Source organism: Schistocerca piceifrons, chromosome 2 (assembly GCF_021461385.2).
Source record: "Schistocerca piceifrons isolate TAMUIC-IGC-003096 chromosome 2, iqSchPice1.1, whole genome shotgun sequence".
In the NCBI taxonomy this organism is placed as follows: Eukaryota; Metazoa; Arthropoda; class Insecta; order Orthoptera; family Acrididae; genus Schistocerca; species Schistocerca piceifrons.
Window position 1 is genome coordinate 992,014,654 of NC_060139.1, and position 15,478 is coordinate 992,030,131.

The window sequence follows — 15,478 nt, forward strand, 5'->3', positions numbered from 1 at the left end:
GCCTTGTTATGGTATAGGAGTCCTAGTAAAGCAACATGCTACAAAAAGTAATCTGCACCCCAAGTTCAACTGCAATTCAGAATGTCAGAGTTGTTGAAAAAAATGCCTTTTCAATTTTTTTTAAATTAAAAAAATACATCAGTAGGCTGTGCAAGAGAAGTTTGACACATATTTCCAAATGAAGGATATCATTGTAATCATAAAGTTATTATCTTTCAAATAAAAACATAAAATAAATAAAAAGTAAAAAAAAAACATAACGTCAGGGACTGTTCCAGAGATGCTAAATGGTGCTTGAGGCATCATCTTTGGCAGCTCTTGTACCTTGGGCCAGGAATTTTTTTGGACAAAACAAAAAATAAAATATTTTTTTACTTTGTCCTAAATTGTAATATAAGTTAAATTCAATAACATTTGAGACTGTGAGGGCAACCCGTTTGCCTGAATTAGGTCATGGATGTGAAATATGTTGTATGTTTCTCAGGTATGCAACATGGAATGAGAATATAAGGACAGTTGTAGAAAGACAAATGTCTGACTTCAGTTTACTGGGAGAATTCTAGAAAAGTATATCTCATTTATCAATATTATGAGAAGGAACGGTGCTACTCACCATGTGGCAGAGATGCTGAGTTGCAAATAGGAACAAGAAAAAGACTCTCACAATTATAGCTTTCGGCCGTTAAGGCATTCATCAATAATAGACAGACATACGCACACACACAAGCACACACGCACACACACATACACACACACACACACACACACACACACGCACACACACACACACTAACACAAGTCACACACATGACTGCAGTTTCAGGCAACTAAAACCACACTGTGGGCAGCAGCAACACTGCATGATGGGAGTGCTGATTGGATTTGGGTAAGGAGGAGGCTGGAATGGGGAGGGGGAGTGGTAGTATGATGGGGGTGGCAGACAGCGAAGGGCTGCAGGTTAGACTCAAGACAGGGGAGGGTTGGGGTGGGAGAGGGGGGGGGGGGGGAGTAGCAGAAAAGGAGAGAAATAAAAAGACTGGATATGGTGGTGGAATGATGGCTGTGTAGGGCTTGAATGGGAACAGGGAAGGGGCTGGATGGGTGAGGACAGTGACTAACAAAGGGTGTGGTCAGGAGAGTTACAGGTATGTAGTATGTATTGCAGGGACAGTTCCCACCTGCGCAATTCAGAAAAGCTGGTGTTGGTAGGAAGGATCCATATGCCACAGGCTCTGAAGCAGTCATTGAAATCAAGACTATCATGTTTGGCAGCATGTTCAGCAACAGGGTGGTCCACTTGTTTCTTGGCCACAGTTTGTCAGTGGCCATTCATGCAGACACACAGTTCTCTGGTTGTTGTGCCTATATAGAATGCAGCACAGTGGTTGCAGCATAGCTTGTAGGCCACATGGCTGGTTTCACAGGTAGCCCTGCCTTTGATGGGATAGACTTCCACCACTTCCCAGAGTCCCACCATTCAGCCACAGAGGAGCATTCCACCCAAGATTGGAGCAACTGAATTACATTTTGATTGCCTCTCATCGTACCAGAAATGAGAAATGTCCTGCCCACTATCATTCGCACCCTTCCCACAGTGGTATTCCGCCGTCCACCAAACCTACACAATATACTCATCCATTGTTACACAACCACTGCTCCCAACCCCTTACCTCATGGCTCATATCACTGTAATAGAACTAGATGCAAGACCTGTCCCATACATCCTCCCACAACAATATGCTCCAGTCCAGCCACAAACATCACCTATCGCATCTAAGGCAAGGCTACCTGTGAAACAAGTTATGTGGTCTACAGGCGTGGATGAGGCGCAAATGCACATGTAAATTTATGCGAAATTATTTCAGGGAAGTGGAACATACAAATATGTAAATGAAAAAGCACAAACAAAATAATACAAAGGCCAATAGACAATGCTTTCAATTTTGCTTTAATGTAAACATTTCAGAAAATGTTTATTGCTCTACACAGTCATTTACCAAGTAAAAACAATGCCTGAGAAGACATTTTTGTAAAAACTACTTTAAATTTGTATTCATCTTCTAACTTTATGATGTTGCCTGGCAGTCTGTTGCAAAGTTTTATGCCAGCATAACTCTCAAGCCTTTGAATGATTGTTCTTTTTGTTCACCAGGTATAGAGTGTTGCACTATTTTGGGTATTGTAGTTATGGAAGTTGGCATTTGTATGATAATCTGCAAAGTGGGCCCTGACACATTTGTATATATGTAATGAAGGTCTTGCTAGCATTCTAATTTTTTAAAATATAGGTTTGTAGTATGTCTGTGGATGACCATGAGTTATTATTTGTATAGCCCTCTTCTGTATAAAAAAAGTGATGAAACCCCAGAATATTATTCCATATGTTCCAAGAGATTGAAAATAGTCAGAAAATACCATCCTGTTACCCTCTGTGGTACATATATTTGTAATAATTCCAAGAGAAAAACTGACTTAATTACATTTCTGTGAAAATTTTTTTACATGGTCATTAACATTGTAAGTTTTTATCAACATGCATCCCCAGCAGTTTTGTGTGTCACTGTGTGTATAGTTTTGCATGTCACTCTGTCTATGGCTTTTTCACCCAACATCAAATCAAAGATTTGCATTTTGGCGTATTTTGCGAAGCTGCTTGTAACTTGTTTTATTTGCATTTAACGTCAAACTGAAACAAGAGTGGACATTCCTTAGGACTTGATCAGTAGTTATTTCCAGCAGTTGCTTCAGTGCATTTATTATCACACTAATATCATCTGCAAATAGTGTGACATTGGCTGCACCATCTGATATATGGATGTTATTTATAAGAAACTATATGGGACCTAGAATATGCCTTGTGGTACTCCTATTTCCACTTTTTTTCTGTCTGATACAAAATTTGTTTTGTGGTTGGTGGATACTTATGTCAGCCCTACATTCTGTGTAGGTCTGATTCAAACCACTTTTTCCCTGTCCCTTGAACACCTAATGCATTCAATTTTTCTATAAGAAAGCCATGCTCATCAAATGCTTTGGAGATATCTCAATTTAATACTATTATGCTATTGTCTTTTTCTAGATTTTTATTATTTCATCAGTGTTGTACATTACTGCTGTTTCTGTATTTTTACCTACCTGGAAGCCATGTTGATTTCAATTTAGTAACTTGCGGTTATTTAGCTACTTGTTGATCCTGTACTTCAACAATTTCTCTAATTTTTGGAAAATGCTGGAAGGAGTGATATTGGCCAATAGCTTTCTACCTTATATAGGTTGCCATTTTCAAATAATTGCTTCACTTTTGAGTTTTTTAGCCTTTCTGGTGGACACTCCTTCATTAAATGGTAAGTTGGTCATGTATGCAAATGGCCTTGCAATCTGTGGAGCTGTCATTGTTATGATAGACACCACCACATCATCTACTCCTGCTGACATTTTAGGTTTCAAGCCTTTTACACTTTTAACACTTCTTGTTCATTTTTTGGCTCTACCCAGATGCTATAAGCAGCTTTTGAAATCTCTCTTTTTCATGGTTTGTAAATTTAAAGCTTAATGAAATGGTTGTATTTCTGAAATAATTGTTTATACTGCTTGGAAACAGTGACATTTTCTGTGTTTTTGAGAATGATATCTTGGTCTTCACATCATTCCCTGTTTCAGTCTTCACAATGCCCCAAATAGCTTTTGATTTGTTTTAAGGCTGTCTTATCAAGCTCACAAATTTTGCTTTGAAAATTACTTTCCAATATGCCCTCTTGTAATTCCTAACATATTCTATGAACTTTAGCTTTATAGGTGTTTTAATTTTAGAAATAAGTTTCTTTAGAGTTGCACAAAACAAAGACTTTCATTTCTCTGACAGTATTACATTCTAGTAAAATTACAAGGAGATGGAATGGTTGGACAGTACTTTTTTTTCTCCCTTCTACAAAAACACTTACACAGCTTTTGAGACTGTTAGTATTTACCTTGGGGGTGAAAGAGGAACAGGTTTGTGTTAGTTGGAAAGGTGGGGCAGGTCACTCATGTTGAGATTCAACCAGTCCACAACAGTTCTGAAAGCTAATAGTTATTTCTCTACTTTTAAGTGTGTCAATCATGAGTGCCTTTTGGGAGTAGGTACTGACCAGACATTCTTCTTATTCTGATTTTACAGTTTGGAATGCAACTTAGGTGGTTTCTTGGTATTGTACCAATGTTACATTTTCTGAATGGAATAAAAAAAATTATTATGAAAAGGAATGTTGTCATGCATCATATAGTGGAGATGCTGAGTCACATATGGTCACAACAAAAAGACTGTCATAAATGTAGCTTTAGCCAGTAAGGCCTCCATCAAACCTAGATGACAAACACACATGTACACACTTATGCAAATGCAACTCACAAAGACATGACTTAGTCTCAGGCAACTGAGGCCACACTGCATGCAGCAGCACCTGTGCATGATGGGAGTGGCAATTAGGTCGGAATAAGGAGGAGGCTGGGGTGGGGAGGGGGAGGGATAATAGGGTAGGGGTGGTGGACAATGATGTGCTGTTGGGGAGCGCACAGGGATGAGGTGGAAAGAGGATAGGGCAGCTATGTGTGGTCAATAGGTTAGATGGAGGACAGCAGAGTTAGATGGAGGGCAGGGGGGGGAGGGGTATAGCAGAAAAGGAAAGAAGTAAATTGACCGGGTACGATGGAGGATGAGGGCTCTGTAGTGCCTGAATGGGAACAGAGAAGGGGCTGGGTGGGAGAGGACAATGACTAACAAAGTTTGAGGCCAGGAGGGATACGGGAACGTAGGATATATTGCATGGAAAGTCTCCACCTGCACAATTCAGAAATGCTGGTGTTGGTGGGAACGATCCATATGGCACAGATTGTGAAGCAGTTATTGAAATGAAGGATGTCATGTTTGACAGCATGATCAGCAACAGAGTGGTCCACTTTTTTCTTGGCCACAATTTGTTGGTGGCCATTCATGCAGACAGACAGCGTCTTGGTTGTCATGCTCACATAGAATGCAGCACAGTGGTTGTAACTTAGCTTGTAGATAACATGACTAGTTTTTAACAGGTAGCTCTGCCTTTGAAGAGATAGGTGATGAATGTGACCGGACTGGAGTAGGTGGTGGTGGGAGGATGTATAGGACAGGACTTGTATCTAGGTCTATTACAGGGGTGTGAGCCATGATTAAGGGGTTGGGAGCAGGGGTTGTGTAGGTATGGACGAGTATATTGTGTAGGTCTGGTGGATGGTGGAATACCATTGTGAGAGGGGTGGGAAGGATAGTGGACAGGGCATTTCTCAATTCAGGGCACAACAAAAGGTAGCCAAAACCCTGGCGGAGAATGTAATTCAGTTGCTCCGGTCCTGGGTGGTACTAAGTTATGAGGGGAATGCTCTGCTGTGGGCGGACAGTGGGACTTTGTGAGGTGGGGGAAGACTGGAAAGATAAGGTATGGGAGATTTGTTTTTGTACAAGGTTGGTAGGGTAATTACAGTTTGTGAAGGCTTCAGTGAGACCCTTGGTATATTCTGAGTGGGACTGCTTGTCGCTGCAGATGCGACGAGTAGGGATGGTTAGGCTGTGTGGAAGGGACTTCTCGGTATGGAACAGGTGCCAGGTGTCAAAGTGGAGGTATTGCGTGTGGTTAGTAGGTTTGATATGGATGGAGGTACTGATGTAGCCATCTTTGAGGTCTATGTCAACATCTAGGAGGGTGGCATGTTGGGTTGAGTAGGAGCAGGTGAAGCAAATGGGGGAGAAGTTATTGACGTTCTGGAGGAATCAATAATGCGGTGTCCTCACCCTCGATCCAAATCACAAAGGTGTCATCAGTGAATCCGAACCAGGTGAGCGGTTTAGGATTCTCAGTGTTTAGGAAGGATTCCTCTAGATGGCCTGTGAATAGGTTGGCATAGGATGCTACCATGCAGGTGCCAATAGCCATACCCTAGATTTGTTTTTAGGTAATGCCTTCAGAGGAGAAATAATTGTGGGTGAGGACGTAATTGGTCGTGGCGAGTGGAAGGAGGTTGTTGGTTTGGAATCTGTCTGGCTTTGGGAAAGGTAATGTTCAATAGTGGCAAGGCCTGGGCATTAGGAATGTTAGTGTAAAGGGAGGTGGCATCAATACTGATGAACAGGACACTGTGTGGTAAAGGGACAGGAACGGTAGAGAGTCGGTGGAGGAAATGGTTAGTATCTTTTATATAGGAGGGTAGGTTCCGGATAAAAGGCTGAAGATGTTGGTCTATATCAGCAGAGATTCTCTCAGTGGGGGCACAGTAACCGGCCACAATGGGGCATCCTGGCTGGTTGGGCTAATGGACTTTAGGAAGCTTGTAGAAGGTGGGAGTGCGGGGAGTGGTATGGGTAAGCAGAGAGGTGGATTCAGGGAAGATGTCATGGGACGGCCTGGAATGGGGTCACTGTGGTAAGGTCTGTAGGTGGATCTATCTGACAGCTGGTGGAGTCCTTCTGCCAGATAATCCTTCCAGTTGAAAAAAACATTGGTGGAGCCTTTATCCACAGGTAGGATTATAAGATTGGAATCCGTTTTTGGATGGTGGACTGCAGTTCTTTCTGCAGATGAAAGATTAGTTTGCATATTGAGGGATTTGGGGAATGATGGAAAGGCAAAGTTCATGATTAAGACTACATCTTGTCATGCCCTGAATTGAGAAATGTCCTTCCCACTGTCCTTCCCACTCCTCCCACAGAGGTATCCCGCTGTCAACCGAACCTACACAATATGCTCGTCCATCCCCACACAACCCCTGCTCCTCACTCCTTACCTCATGGTTCATACCCCTGAAATAGACCTAGATGCCTGTCCTATACATCATCCTACCACCACCTTCTCCAGTCCATTCACAAACATCACCTATTCCATCAAAGGCAGGGCTACATGTGAAATCAGTCATGTGATCTACAAGCTATGTTACAACCATTGTGCTGCATTCTATGAGAGCATGACAACCAACAAGCTGTCTGTCTGCATAAATGGCCACCGACAAACTGTGGCCAAGAAACAAGTGGACCACCCTGTTGCTGAGCACGCTGGCAGAGGTGACATCCTTCATTTCAGTGACTGCTTCACTGTGTGTGCCATATGGATCCTTCCCACCAACACCAGCTTTTCTGAATTGTGCAGGTGGGAACTTTCCATGAAATATATCCTATGTTTCCGTAACCCTCCTGGCCTCAAACTTCATTAGGCATTGTCCTCTCCCATCCAGTCCTTCTCTGTTCCCATTCCAGCACAACACAGCCCTCATTCCTCTACTGCAGCTAGTCTTTTTTACTTCTCTCCTTTTCTGCTATCCCCCCCTCCCCCCTCCCCACCGGTCTGCTACCCTCCATAGCTACCCTACCCTCTTTCCACCTCATCCCTGTGTGCTCCCCAACATCACATCACTGTCGACCACCTCTACTCTACCATCCCTTCCCCTTCCCACGCCAGCCTCCTCCTTACCCCCGCCCTGTCGCCACTCCCATCATGCACTGGTGTTGCTGTTTGCAGTCGTGTGTGTGAGTTGTGTTTGCATCAGTGTGTATATGTGTATTTGTTGTCTAATTTTGATGAAGGCTTGAGTGGCTGAAAGCTATCTTTGTGACAGTCTTTTTGTTGTGCCTATCTGTGACTCAGCATCTTTGCTATATGATGTGTGGAAACTTCCCTTTTCACAATATTGTTACATTTTCTGAGTGCAATCTTGAAGCATGAAAGGTTTTATGTCAGTAGACTTAGTAATATTTCTCTTGGTCACCATTCTTGTTTCCTGAGGTGGCCCTGTTACTCAGTTCCACCTAACTGTGTTGCAGCAGCACTTTCTCTCCTTCTCCATGGATTGGTGCTAAATAGAGCATTGTCTTCTGAGCTATATGAATGAGGTAAATGACTAAACTTGCAACCTTGTCTAAGACTTTCAGGAATGCCATGTCTTAGTATATAATCTCACATGCAAGTGGATTGACAGATCTTTGTAAAACTGATGTAGCTTGTATAAAATCAAGACAACAAGTATTCTCTACACAAGCCAGTTTGACAGTCATTTTCTGTGGCATCCAATGTAGTCATGGCCTTCTCTTCTTCTCTTGTGTTCTAAAATACCTTCAAACCACAACAGCAAGGAACAAGTGACCCCACACAGCAGGTGGAGGCATTCACTCTGTAACTTGCCCTGTCTCACTGAGAACAATAGTTACAAGTTCTTGCAGGGTCCACTAGCTGTGAAAATGGTGATTATTACTCTTAAAATAAACACGCATACACCATTTCCAATTAATGCATTGGTAAAAGAAATTAATTGAGAATGAAGAGAGGTATACACATACTTCGCTGCTGGGATAATAGGCTCGCAGTTTCTAATTTGCTAATGCATGAATATTAATTATTACAGGTATGCCAATGTTATTTGTGCTTGGACATCAGACTTCTTAGTGAAATAATAACTGCAGGGTCTGAAAAATTTGCTATCAATAGTAGTGATCTGCATGAGTTTTAGAGAATGATTGATAATTATTTGTCGGAAAGCTGTTATTCTGGAAACCATACAAGTACTTATGGGGTTTACCAGCTGTGAAAATAGTGATTATTACCCCTAAAATTAACACCATGCACCATTTCCAATTAATGAAATTATTATTAACTATGCATTGCAAAATGCTTACATAAGCAATGGCCAAGGCAGGTAAGAATAGGCTAGCTGTAGCAGAACAAAAACAGAATGCATGAAAACAAGTGGTGAACAATTTACAAAAATTCAGAGTTAACATTCTGTTGATTTTATTACAAGTAATGGTTGCATAGGAAAGAAATTGATGTATCATTACAACTTTCTGTTCCACCTTGTAGATCTGATGTGTTCAAAACTGTCTCCTATCTTCACATATTGGAACAATATCCCCAATAATGGGAGTGGGACATGTAATTTTATAAAAGTGTCATGTCACACTTCAAGTTTTCTCTAGTTTGTTTACAGATGAACTGTGCTTAGATAAATGTAGACAGGTGATTTAAAAGTGATTTTGAGTAGACTGTATTCTAATTAGTCATTCAAAGTGGACTTCTTTGTACTACTGATCAGTAGGACACTTGTAGGTCATATAGAGTGACATTATAAAGTTTCTGAATTCAATAATAAATTGCAAAGAATTTCTCTGAATTCAATAGTAAATTGCAAAGAATTTCTTTTATTGCAGTCTAATTTTTTTTTTTTTTACTGATAACTAGTTTCATCTTCACCTGAAGAGTTGCTACACTTGATGCTATGTTGATCTTCTATAATTACAACTTCTCTCATTAGCCATCCAAATAAATTATCTAAATACGTAGATTGTTTGTGTCTATAAAGGATTCATAGAAATATGCCAATGTAAAACTTTTTGGTGGAATATAAATAATGGAAGTAGTAAGGATAATAACTCACTGCATAGTTGAGATGTTAAACATTCAATAGAATGAAAATGCTGCTAAGTGCTCTAGTAAATCTTTCTGCAGAGCTAACATAATACACATTAACTAATGGCTATAATATAGTTGGCCATAACAGTGTCACTGCAGAAACGTATGTGTGTGTATGAGTACTTTATTATGTCTGAAAGAGGATTCATTTGTAAGATGATCAACATTTTTAGTTTTATTCCATCACCTTTTGGTCATGCATCCAGGACAGCATGATTTTTTCTACCAATAATTCAGCTGATAACCATGCAGCCATCTTCGGAGTGAGTTTTTGGTGGAATTAAAAGCCACTTAGCACAGTATTTGGAGTAAATGTACATGAGTCAGAGATATGACAATCAGCAGCAAGAGTGTCACTCACAGATAAAATTTTGTGTGTCTAAGAATAAAACGTAACAAGCACAGAGTTAGCAATCCTACAGTGCTTTTGAATTATGTTGTTAATTATTAATATGGATGGCATATGTTGGAATGCAAGACAGCTGATCATCAAAACCATCATTCCTTTGAGAGTGTAGATGTATAATGAGGGATTTCCACTATTTGCAGAAAATCCACATCTCAGTTGAGCAAGTTGTATTTCCACAGCTCACATTATCACTGAATCCCAGTTCCATAACACAAGGAATGGCCAGTTAAAACACAGGATGTTTCAAGATGAACTAAGGATTTTTAGGCCTTTTGGCAATTATTACATTCACTTTACAATTACAAATAATACATCGAATGAAAGAGCAACTCAGACATATTTGTTTGAATACCTCTGCATAAAGGGAAGAGTGTGAAATGGGCAAGAGTGACTGAAGGTGTTGAATGAGTGAGAGTCTCTTATATGTAGCTCCAAGAAATCAGGCCAGAAGGGTAGTCATGAATTAGCAGTTCCAGGGAGAGACTTTCAAGGAGATGCTTACAACTATGTTCTTATTATTTGCAGTTTTTACAAGTTGTAAAGCCAACAGACCATGTTTAATGTGCTAACTTTGCAAACAAAATGTTGCTGCATGACGATAAATATTTTCTGGATATTGTTGTTTTCAGTGATGAATTCATATTCCACTTGCTTGGAAATATCAACACAAATAATGTGTGAATCTGCAGGTCAGCAAAACCCCATGATATGGTACAGTTGCGATAAGACTCCACTAAATTGAATGTTTTTCATGCCATATCATGGCAGGAAGTTTATGGGTCTTTCTTTTTCAGTGAAGCAGCTGTAACTGGTGTTTTTTATCTTGATACACTGGAACTATGGCTCTTTCCTCAACTGGCAGAAGCTGAACCACAGAACTTCATTTGGCAGCAAGATGGTGCACTGACTCACTGGCATAACTCAGTACATGATTGTTAAATGACATTGTGGGTGCCCATTGCATTGGCCGCAAGGGGACAGATGACAGAGCTTATTTTGCATGATCTCCATGTTTGCACATGATGTGACACCAGGCAATTTTTACTTTTGTGAGTTCACAAAGTCTCATGTATGTGTGCCTCTACTACCAGCTGATCTACCCTACTTTAGAAGCAGCATTGTTACAACAATTACTCCAGACACACTGACCAAAGTTTGTGAGGAAATCACTTATTGATTCAACATGTGATCAATGATGCTCACATTGAACACTTGTAAGAAAGCTGTTTGACTTCCTCTTGCATTTAATGCATTATTTATAATATTAAGTTGAATGTAATTAATGCTACATTGCCTTAAAACTCATATATTCATTTTTAGGCACCCTGTATAGTGTCCAGCTATTGCAGATTTGTTGATTGTTGAAGGTGGGCATATCACTGGTGTTTGATGCACTATTCTTGTATAGTGCATATTTTTTGTCCTATCTATCCTTTACCATAGTGACAAGGCATTTCATAAATATTATCTTTCTAGAGAGAATTAGATGTACCTGACATAGTTTTGATTTGACCTTGCAAGAGTTGTTTCACTTGCATCGCAGAATAACAGGTAGTTTCCGTCATATTTCCTTGGAGTAGACTGAAGGAGAAATTTGGGTAAAACTGAACTGGCCCCCTCAAAATTACACCATAAGGCAAATTGTTAAGTTTGACCGCCTTACTACTCTGTTACAGTAAGAAACTTTTGTTTTTAAATAATCTGTGTTTAAATGAAAAAATAAGAATCTGCACTGCATGATGAGAGCTGTTTTAAGAAATGTTTTGAATTTTGATTCTACACTGAAGCTCTTATCACTAACATCTTTTACCAGTGAAACTGAAGACATCATCAAGGTGATATTGCTAGAGAAAAGCAAGGTGAGCACTAGCAAGACTTTGATCACAAAAAAGTAACTTATCCCTGACATCAATGTGTAGAGGAAGTACAACTTACTTAAGGAGACAATATATCACTAGACTGACTAGGACTTTAATGCCCATGTACAAAGAAAAACTGCTTCACTTATGAACTCCAGTTCTCTACTCACCTTTGGTAGGTCGTGACACTAACATTGGCATGCCCTGGTGTGAGTATGATCTCTGCCCTTGTGATATACATATGGGGCAATCAAATGAAAATGGGACAGTTGGAAAGAAATAAACTGTTTATTATTTAAAAAGCAATCATCTTAATTGTTAATACATGTCTCCTACGGTGAGACAAGATGGTCAGTGCCTTCAGAGAAAAATGTTAGTGTTTGCCTATCGTAAAATGATCGTACCCATTTCTTCATCTGAAACAAGTCAGTGGCCACAGATGTCTTTCTTCAGGGCACCAAAAATAAGTAAATCACATGTGGAGAGATTGAGACTGTATAGAGGATGTGTGTTTCCCTGTGAAACTTGTGCAACATAGTCCAAAAAGCTTGACCCTCCACAGTATTGTGTCCAGTGGTTTCTAATTCTGTCAGACTCACCTTTAAGAAGGCTGTATGATTATCAGCTGAATTTTCAGAAGAAGAAATAATACTGTTCCTGATGCATACCTGAATGATGATGGAATATTCTTTCTTCCACGATAACTTAGGAAACACATTTTTCATCTTGTTTACATGCCTATCGATAACCCAGTTTATCAACTATTTGCTGAATGATACAGAATAAACTGTTCAGTGAACTATACTTCCCTTAAAAAAAAACTAGAATTGTATTCTTTGAATGAATTTCCATGTATGTGGAGTAATAGTACATAAACGCAAAATGCAATTTGAATACTATCACCTTCCTAATCAGTATGTTTTCCTTCATTTTTTCTCCAAGTTATTTGTGCCAGACAAACTAAGGAGACTGTGTCATGTACAGATATCGCTGAAGACTAGATGGTATAAGCTACTTTCCACAGTGGTTCACTGACAATAATGATAAAAAAACTTTCCAACTTGTGTTTGTTGAATCATTGTATTCTTTTGGAAGGTAACAAGGGTTCAGTGAAAAGGTAGTTATATAAAACATCAGTCTGTACTTATCTTTTTAATGGATTCACTCTCTGGAGGCTGAAATTCATTTATCAAAACTTTCAAATTGTTTGGGCCAGGTTGTGATTTTTAACTGACTGAAACCATAATTTTCTTTTACTATTGATGATTTATTCTGGCGTCTCTCTTGAATCCAAACATTGGCTTACTTTGTATTAGATAGTTATTCAAATCATAATCATATCTTTAATGCGTGGCATAACTTTACAAAACAGAGATGAAACTGAAGAGAATGGTGAAATAAACATTACTTAACACAGACTGTCCCAAGGACAAAACGTAGACTTTGGCACATGGAATCAACTTAAAACCTAATGATTTTCCAACAAGTTACATAGATTGGTTTGTGACATTGATTTTCCAAATTAGAGAAATAGATTTTCATTAACTATACAGTAGCATAAAAGAGTAGAAGTAATGAATTAATACAGTAAAAGGCAGCACCCCAGCAGAAACCAAGATTTATACAAGTATTGACAGAAAGTGCTATCAAGATGTTTATTAACAGTGAGACTGGAATCAGTGGAGTCAATTTGAAACAGAGACAATTACCCTTTGGTTGTTACAATGGGTAGAGCAAGTAATTATTGATGAGGTCCAGGGTGGAATTATGGAGACAAAAATTATAGTTTAATTTGCCCAAAAGTATGGATTAGGTGATGGGACATCCTGCAGTATCAAATAATCATTAATTTAGTGATGAGGAAGTGTTGGGATTAAAAGTTTCAGGGGTTGACCAGGCAGTTGAAATGAACGTTTGTTGCAATAGCTATGGAGAGATGAAGAAGCCTGCACCGTATAGACTTGCATAAAGGGCTGCATCAAACCACCCTTTGGACCGAGTGAGGTGGTGCAGTGGTTAGCTCGCTGGTCTCACATTTGGGAGGACGATGGCTCAATCCCATGTCCGGCCATCCTGATTTAGGTTTCCTGTGATTTCTCTAAAGCTGGCTGCTGTGGCTGAGTGGTTCTAGGCACTTCAGTCTGGAACTGCACTGCTGCTACGGTCACAGGTTCGAACCCTGCCTTGGGCTTGGATTTGTGTGATGTCATTAGGTTTAAGTAGTCCTAAGACTAGGGAAGTGATGACCTCAGATGTTAAGTCCCATAGTGCTTAGAGCCATTTGAACCATTTCCCGAAATCGCTCCATGCAAATGCCGGTATGGTTCCTTTGAAAGGGCACGGCCGACTTCCTTCCCTGTCTTTTCCTAATCTGATGAGACCGATGACCTTGCTGCTGGAATGGTCTGTGGAAATACACAGACTATTCCATGAATTACAATGACACAAAAATTTTGGCCCATACATCAAACTTTTGGAGCTCGATTATCAATGAATCTATTGAAATAAGATTGTCTGACAACGAGACTCTTATCAATCGAGATAACGGTTATCAGCTAAACTCTGCTTGGAATCCTGTTATAGAGAAACTTCATAGTCGACATAGTTATCTGCGTAAAGATGAAAATCGACCTGATATTGATACGCCAAGCTTTCACCGTGGAAGGCACGAGATGCAGCGCACAGAGTTGTTATGAACGCGCATGCTGAGGGCGCATGCACAATGTCACCTCAGTATCGCTTGAAATAGCAGAGCTCAGCGTGTACTTGCCAGTACTACTACAGCGGCACTCACCTGAAGATGGGCAGAAGACTCTGTGCCGAAATATTGTGGCAGGACGTTACTGATATCCGGCAGTTCTCCCATGTTTTTACGGAACAATCAGTACGCTGGGAAAGCTTTAAACACAATGTGAGTGGTTTGAAATGAGAGTTCTCTGTTATGTAGCAGATTATTTGTTTCATAATCATAAGACTAATATTGGTGTTGCAAAGGATCTAAAACCAGAGCCAGTTTTAGGTAAAGTTAAAAACAAATAACATTTTATGAGAGTGTATTCATTGTATATTTAATGTGTTAAGGAAATTGTTTTCTACTACATTTCCCAGAGCAAACCGTCTGGAATAATGTTATAAAGGAATGTAAACAACATCAAGACAAAACAAGCATTTAGGATTAACCCTTGATAATGGTGGCAGAAAATTATGAGCTGTGTCTTATGTGTAGTAGGGATAACACCATCAGCTGTATTTACTGGTTTGATTTATATGCAACTGGCTTTAGCATTACAATACTCCTTTTCATGGCCCTCTATGACTCTGCATGATCATGTTGATACTGGGAATCACTATCATACTTTTTAGAGAAGTTCCAGAAACATCAGTGTCAAACTAAACTTCCTATAGTCTATGGTATATGCAGCATAGCACATCAACTCACAAGTGATAAGAAGATTTGTTGACCTTCTACAGAAATATGGCAGTGATTCCTACTATCAGTGTGATCAACGAGACTTGTAGAAGGGTCTGAAGACGATGTTTTATAACACCTAAACTGGTTGCATATGAATAAAACAGGTAAATACAATGAATGATGATATTCCTACTATGTACAATAACCAATAAAGGTTGTTGTCACAACATTCAGCAGAAAATGGATGAGTGGAAATTATGAGCCATTGTCACAATTTTTAAATATATTGTTAATGTATGTATATGATAACCGTGGATTTTTTTATATTATAATATAT

The 15,478-nt window shown here is 39.6% G+C and overlaps 1 protein-coding gene across 1 annotated transcript in view; it reads left to right on the forward strand.

Moving 5' to 3' along the window:
- Positions 1–15,478, forward strand: part of LOC124776746 (dynein axonemal heavy chain 7-like) — an 881,127-nt gene that overhangs the window by 642,199 nt on the left and 223,450 nt on the right.